This window comes from Ascaphus truei, unplaced genomic scaffold (genome assembly GCF_040206685.1).
Source record: "Ascaphus truei isolate aAscTru1 unplaced genomic scaffold, aAscTru1.hap1 HAP1_SCAFFOLD_2031, whole genome shotgun sequence".
Classification (NCBI taxonomy): Eukaryota; Metazoa; Chordata; class Amphibia; order Anura; family Ascaphidae; genus Ascaphus; species Ascaphus truei.
Genome location: NW_027454939.1, coordinates 44,445 through 52,153, shown reverse-complemented (window position 1 = coordinate 52,153; position 7,709 = coordinate 44,445).

Genomic DNA, 7,709 nt, shown 5'->3' with positions numbered 1-7,709 from the left:
TATGTCCCCACACACTGGGATGTGACGGTGCGGGACACTGTAGATAAATGATAGGGTGTATGTATGTCCCCACACACTGGGATGTGACGGTGCGGGACACTGTAAGATAAATGATAGGGTGTATGTATGTCCCCACACACTGGGATGTGACGGTGCGGGACACTGTAAGATAAATGATAGGGTGTATGTATGTCCCCACACACTGGGATGTGACGGTGCGGGACACTGTAAGATAAATGATAGGGTGTATGTATGTCCCCACACACTGGGATGTGACGGTGCGGGACACTGTAAGATAAATGATAGGGTGTATGTATGTCCCCACACACTGGGATGTGACGGTGCGGGACACTGTAAGATAAATGATAGGGTGTATGTATGTCCCCACACACTGGGATGTGACGGTGCGGGACACTGTAAGATAAATGATAGGGTGTATGTATGTCCCCACACACTGGGATGTGACGGTGCGGGACACTGTAAGATAAATGATAGGGTGTATGTATGTCCCCACACACTGGGATGTGACGGTGCGGGACACTGTAAGATAAATGATAGGGTGTATGTATGTCCCCACACACTGGGATGTGACGGTGCGGGACACTGTAAGATAAATGATAGGGTGTATGTATGTCCCCACACACTGGGATGTGACGGTGCGGGACACTGTAAGATAAATGATAGGGTGTATGTATGTCCCCACACACTGGGATGTGACGGTGCGGGACACTGTAAGATAAATGATAGGGTGTATGTATGTCCCCACACACTGGGATGTGACAGTGCGGGATACTGTAAGATAAATGATAGGGTGTATGTATGTCCCCACACACTGGGATGTGACGGTGCGGGACACTGTAAGATAAATGATAGGGTGTATGTATGTCCCCACACACTGGGATGTGACAGGTGCGGGACACTGTAAGATAAATGATAGGGTGTATGTATGTCCCCACACACTGGGATGTGACGGTGCGGGACACTGTAAGATAAATGATAGGGTGTATGTATGTCCCCACACACTGGGATGTGACGGTGCGGGACACTGTAAGATAAATGATAGGGTGTATGTATGTCCCCACACACTGGGATGTGACGGTGCGGGACACTGTAAGATAAATGATAGGGTGTATGTATGTCCCCACACACTGGGATGTGACGGTGCGGGACACTGTAAGATAAATGATAGGGTGTATGTATGTCCCCACACACTGGGATGTGACGGTGCGGGACACTGTAAGATAAATGATAGGGTGTATGTATGTCCCCACACACTGGGATGTGACGGTGCGGGACACTGTAAGATAAATGATAGGGTGTATGTATGTCCCCACACACTGGGATGTGACGGTGCGGGACACTGTAAGATAAATGATAGGGTGTATGTATGTCCCCACACACTGGGATGTGACGGTGCGGGACACTGTAAGATAAATGATAGGGTGTATGTATGTCCCCACACACTGGGATGTGACGGTGCGGGACACTGTAAGATAAATGATAGGGTGTATGTATGTCCCCACACACTGGGATGTGACGGTGCGGGACACTGTAAGATAAATGATAGGGTGTATGTATGTCCCCACACACTGGGATGTGACGGTGCGGGACACTGTAAGATAAATGATAGGGTGTATGTATGTCCCCACACACTGGGATGTGACGGTGCGGGACACTGTAAGATAAATGATAGGGTGTATGTATGTCCCCACACACTGGGATGTGACGGTGCGGGATACTGTAAGATAAATGATAGGGTGTATGTATGTCCCCACACACTGGGATGTGACGGTGCGGGACACTGTAAGATAAATGATAGGGTGTATGTATGTCCCCACACACTGGATGTGACGGTGCGGGACACTGTAAGATAAATGATAGGGTGTATGTATGTCCCCACACACTGGGATGTGACGGTGCGGGACACTGTAAGATAAATGATAGGGTGTATGTATGTCCCCACACACTGGGATGTGACGGTGCGGGACACTGTAAGATAAATGATAGGGTGTATGTATGTCCCCACACACTGGGATGTGACGGTGCGGGACACTGTAAGATAAATGATAGGGTGTATGTATGTCCCCACACACTGGGATGTGACGGTGCGGGACACTGTAAGATAAATGATAGGGTGTATGTATGTCCCCACACACTGGGATGTGACGGTGCGGGACACTGTAAGATAAATGATAGGGTGTATGTATGTCCCCACACACTGGGATGTGACGGTGCGGGACACTGTAAGATAAATGATAGGGTGTATGTATGTCCCCACACACTGGGATGTGACGGTGCGGGACACTGTAAGATAAATGATAGGGTGTATGTATGTCCCCACACACTGGGATGTGACGGTGCGGGACACTGTAAGATAAATGATAGGGTGTATGTATGTCCCCACACACTGGGATGTGACGGTGCGGGACACTGTAAGATAAATGATAGGGTGTATGTATGTCCCCACACACTGGGATGTGACGGTGCGGGACACTGTAAGATAAATGATAGGGTGTATGTATGTCCCCACACACTGGGATGTGACGGTGCGGGACACTGTAAGATAAATGATAGGGTGTATGTATGTCCCCACACACTGGGATGTGACGGTGCGGGATACTGTAAGATAAATGATAGGGTGTATGTATGTCCCCACACACTGGGATGTGACGGTGCGGGACACTGTAAGATAAATGATAGGGTGTATGTATGTCCCCACACACTGGGATGTGACGGTGCGGGACACTGTAAGATAAATGATAGGGTGTATGTATGTCCCCACACACTGGGATGTGACGGTGCGGGACACTGTAAGATAAATGATAGGGTGTATGTATGTCCCCACACACTGGGATGTGACGGTGCGGGATACTGTAAGATAAATGATAGGGTGTATGTATGTCCCCACACACTGGGATGTGACGGTGCGGGATACTGTAAGATAAATGATAGGGTGTATGTATGTCCCCACACACTGGGATGTGACGGTGCGGGACACTGTAAGATAAATGATAGGGTGTATGTATGTCCCCACACACTGGGATGTGACGGTGCGGGATACTGTAAGATAAATGATAGGGTGTATGTATGTCCCCACTGGGATGTGACGTGCGGGATACTGTAAGATAAATGATAGGGTGTATGTATGTCCCCACACACTGGGATGTGACGGTGCGGGACACTGTAAGATAAATGATAGGGTGTATGTATGTCCCCCACACACTGGGATGTGACGGTGCGGGATACTGTAAGATAAATGATAGGGTGTATGTATGTCCCCACACACTGGGATGTGACGGTGCGGGATACTGTAAGATAAATGATAGGGTGTATGTATGTCCCCACACACTGGGATGTGACGGTGCGGGACACTGTAAGATAAATGATAGGGTGTATGTATGTCCCCACACACTGGGATGTGACGGTGCGGGACACTGTAAGATAAATGATAGGGTGTATGTATGTCCCCACACACTGGGGATGTGACGGTGCGGGATACTGTAAGATAAATGATAGGGTGTATGTATGTCCCACACACTGGGATGTGACGGTGCGGGACACTGTAAGATAAATGATAGGGTGTATGTATGTCCCCACACACTGGGATGTGACGGTGCGGGACACTGTAAGATAAATGATAGGTGTATGTATGTCCCCACACACTGGGATGTGACGGTGCGGGACACTGTAAGATAAATGATAGGGTGTATGTATGTCCCCACACACTGGGATGTGACGGTGCGGGACACTGTAAGATAAATGATAGGGTGTATGTATGTCCCCACACACTGGGATGTGACGGTGCGGGACACTGTAAGATAAATGATAGGGTGTATGTATGTCCCCACACACTGGGATGTGACGGTGCGGGACACTGTAAGATAAATGATAGGGTGTATGTATGTCCCCACACACTGGGATGTGACGGTGCGGGACACTGTAAGATAAATGATAGGGTGTATGTATGTCCCCACACACTGGGATGTGACGGTGCGGGACACTGTAAGATAAATGATAGGGTGTATGTATGTCCCCACACACTGGGATGTGACGGTGCGGGACACTGTAAGATAAATGATAGGGTGTATGTATGTCCCCACACACTGGGATGTGACGGTGCGGGACACTGTAAGATAAATGATAGGGTGTATGTATGTCCCCACACACTGGGATGTGACGGTGCGGGAACACTGTAAGATAAATGATAGGGTGTATGTATGTCCCCACACACTGGGATGTGACGGTGCGGGACACTGTAAGATAAATGATAGGGTGTATGTATGTCCCCACACACTGGGATGTGACGGTGCGGGACTACTGTAAGATAAATGATAGGGTGTATGTATGTCCCCACACACTGGGATGTGACGGTGCGGGACACTGTAAGATAAATGATAGGGTGTATGTATGTCCCCCACACTGGGATGTGACGGTGCGGGACACTGTAAGATAAATGATAGGGTGTATGTATGTCCCCACACACTGGGATGTGACGGTGCGGGACACTGTAAGATAAATGATAGGGTGTATGTATGTCCCCACACACTGGGATGTGACGGTGCGGGACACTGTAAGATAAATGATAGGGTGTATGTATGTCCCCACACACTGGGATGTGACGGTGCGGGACACTGTAAGATAAATGATAGGGTGTATGTATGTCCCCACACACTGGGTGTGACAGTGCGGGACACTGTAAGATAAATGATAGGGTGTATGTATGTCCCCACACACTGGGATGTGACGGGGCGGGATACTGTAAGATAAATGATAGGGTGTATGTATGTCCCCACACACTGGGATGTGACGGTGCGGGACACTGTAAGATAAATGATAGGGTGTATGTATGTCCCCACACACTGGGATGTGACGGTGCAGGATACTGTAAGATAAATGATAGGGTGTATGTATGTCCCCACACACTGGGATGTGACGGTGCGGGATACTGTAAGATAAATGATAGGGTGTATGTATGTCCCCACACACTGGGATGTGACGGTGCGGGACACTGTAAGATAAATGATAGGGTGTATGTATGTCCCCACACACTGGGATGTGACGGGGCGGGATACTGTAAGATAAATGATAGGGTGTATGTATGTCCCCACACACTGGGATGTGACGGTGCGGGATACTGTAAGATAAATGATAGGGTGTATGTATGTCCCCACACACTGGGGATGTGACGGTGCGGGACACTGTAAGATAAATGATAGGGTGTATGTATGTCCCCACACACTGGGATGTGACGGTGCGGGACACTGTAAGATAAATGATAGGGTGTATGTATGTCCCCACACACTGGGATGTGACGGGGCGGGATACTGTAAGATAAATGATAGGGTGTATGTATGTCCCCACACACTGGATGTGACGGTGCGGGACACTGTAAGATAAATGATAGGGTGTATGTATGTCCCCACACACTGGGATGTGACGGGGCGGGACACTGTAAGATAAATGATAGGGTGTATGTATGTCCCCACACACTGGGGTGTGACAGTGCGGGACACTGTAAGATAAATGATAGGGTGTATGTATGTCCCCACACACTGGGATGTGACGGTGCGGGATACTGTAAGATAAATGATAGGGTGTATGTATGTCCCCACACACTGGGATGTGACGGGGCGGGACACTGTAAGATAAATGATAGGGTGTATGTATGTCCCCACACACTGGGGTGTGACAGTGCGGGACACTGTAAGATAAATGATAGGGTGTATGTATGTCCCCACACACTGGGATGTGACGGTGCGGGACACTGTAAGATAAATGATAGGGTGTATGTATGTCCCCACACACTGGGATGTGACGGTGCGGGACACTGTAAGATAAATGATAGGGTGTATGTATGTCCCCACACACTGGGATGTGACGGTGCGGGATACTGTAAGATAAATGATAGGGTGTATGTATGTCCCCACACACTGGGATGTGACGGTGCGGGACACTGTAAGATAAATGATAGGGTGTATGTATGTCCCCACACACTGGGATGTGACGGTGCGGGACACTGTAAGATAAATGATAGGGTGTATGTATGTCCCCACACACTGGGATGTGACGGTGCGGGACACTGTAAGATAAATGATAGGGTGTATGTATGTCCCCACACACTGGGATGTGACGGTGCGGGACACTGTAAGATAAATGATAGGGTGTATGTATGTCCCCACACACTGGGATGTGACAGTGCGGGACACTGTAAGATAAATGATAGGGTGTATGTATGTCCCCACACACTGGGATGTGACGGTGCGGGATACTGTAAGATAAATGATAGGGTGTATGTATGTCCCCACACACTGGGATGTGACGGTGCGGGACACTGTAAGATAAATGATAGGGTGTATGTATGTCCCCACACACTGGGGTGTGACGGTGCGGGACACTGTAAGATAAATGATAGGGTGTATGTATGTCCCCACACACTGGGGTGTGACAGTGCGGGACACTGTAAGATAAATGATAGGGTGTATGTATGTCCCCACACACTGGGATGTGACGGTGCGGGATACTGTAAGATAAATGATAGGGTGTATGTATGTCCCCACACACTGGGATGTGACGGTGCGGGACACTGTAAGATAAATGATAGGGTGTATGTATGTCCCCACACACTGGGATGTGACGGTGCGGGACACTGTAAGATAAATGATAGGGTGTATGTATGTCCCCACACACTGGGATGTGACAGTGCGGGATACTGTAAGATAAATGATAGGGTGTATGTATGTCCCCACACACTGGGATGTGACGGTGCGGGACACTGTAAGATAAATGATAGGGTGTATGTATGTCCCCACACACTGGGATGTGACGGTGCGGGATACTGTAAGATAAATGATAGGGTGTATGTATGTCCCCACACACTGGGATGTGACGGTGCGGGACACTGTAAGATAAATGATAGGGTGTATGTATGTCCCCACACACTGGGATGTGACGGTGCGGGACACTGTAAGATAAATGATAGGGTGTATGTATGTCCCCACACACTGGGGTGTGACGGTGCGGGACACTGTAAGATAAATGATAGGGTGTATGTATGTCCCCACACACTGGGATGTGACGGTGCAGGACACTGTAAGATAAATGATAGGGTGTATGTATGTCCCCACACACTGGGATGTGACGGTGCGGGACACTGTAAGATAAATGATAGGGTGTATGTATGTCCCCACACACTGGGATGTGACAGTGCGGGATACTGTAAGATAAATGATAGGGTGTATGTATGTCCCCACACACTGGATGTGACGGTGCGGGACACTGTAAGATAAATGATAGGGTGTATGTATGTCCCCACACACTGGGATGTGACGGTGCGGGACACTGTAAGATAAATGATAGGGTGTATGTATGTCCCCACACACTGGGATGTGACGGTGCGGGACACTGTAAGATAAATGATAGGGTGTATGTATGTCCCCACACACTGGGATGTGACGGTGCGGGACACTGTAAGATAAATGATAGGGTGTATGTATGTCCCCACACACTGGGATGTGACAGTGCGGGACACTGTAAGATAAATGATAGGGTGTATGTATGTCCCCACACACTGGGATGTGACGGTGCGGGACACTGTAAGATAAATGATAGGGTGTATGTATGTCCCCACACACTGGGATGTGACAGTGCAGGACACTGTAAGATAAATGATAGGGTGTATGTATGTCCCCACACACTGGGATGTGACGGTG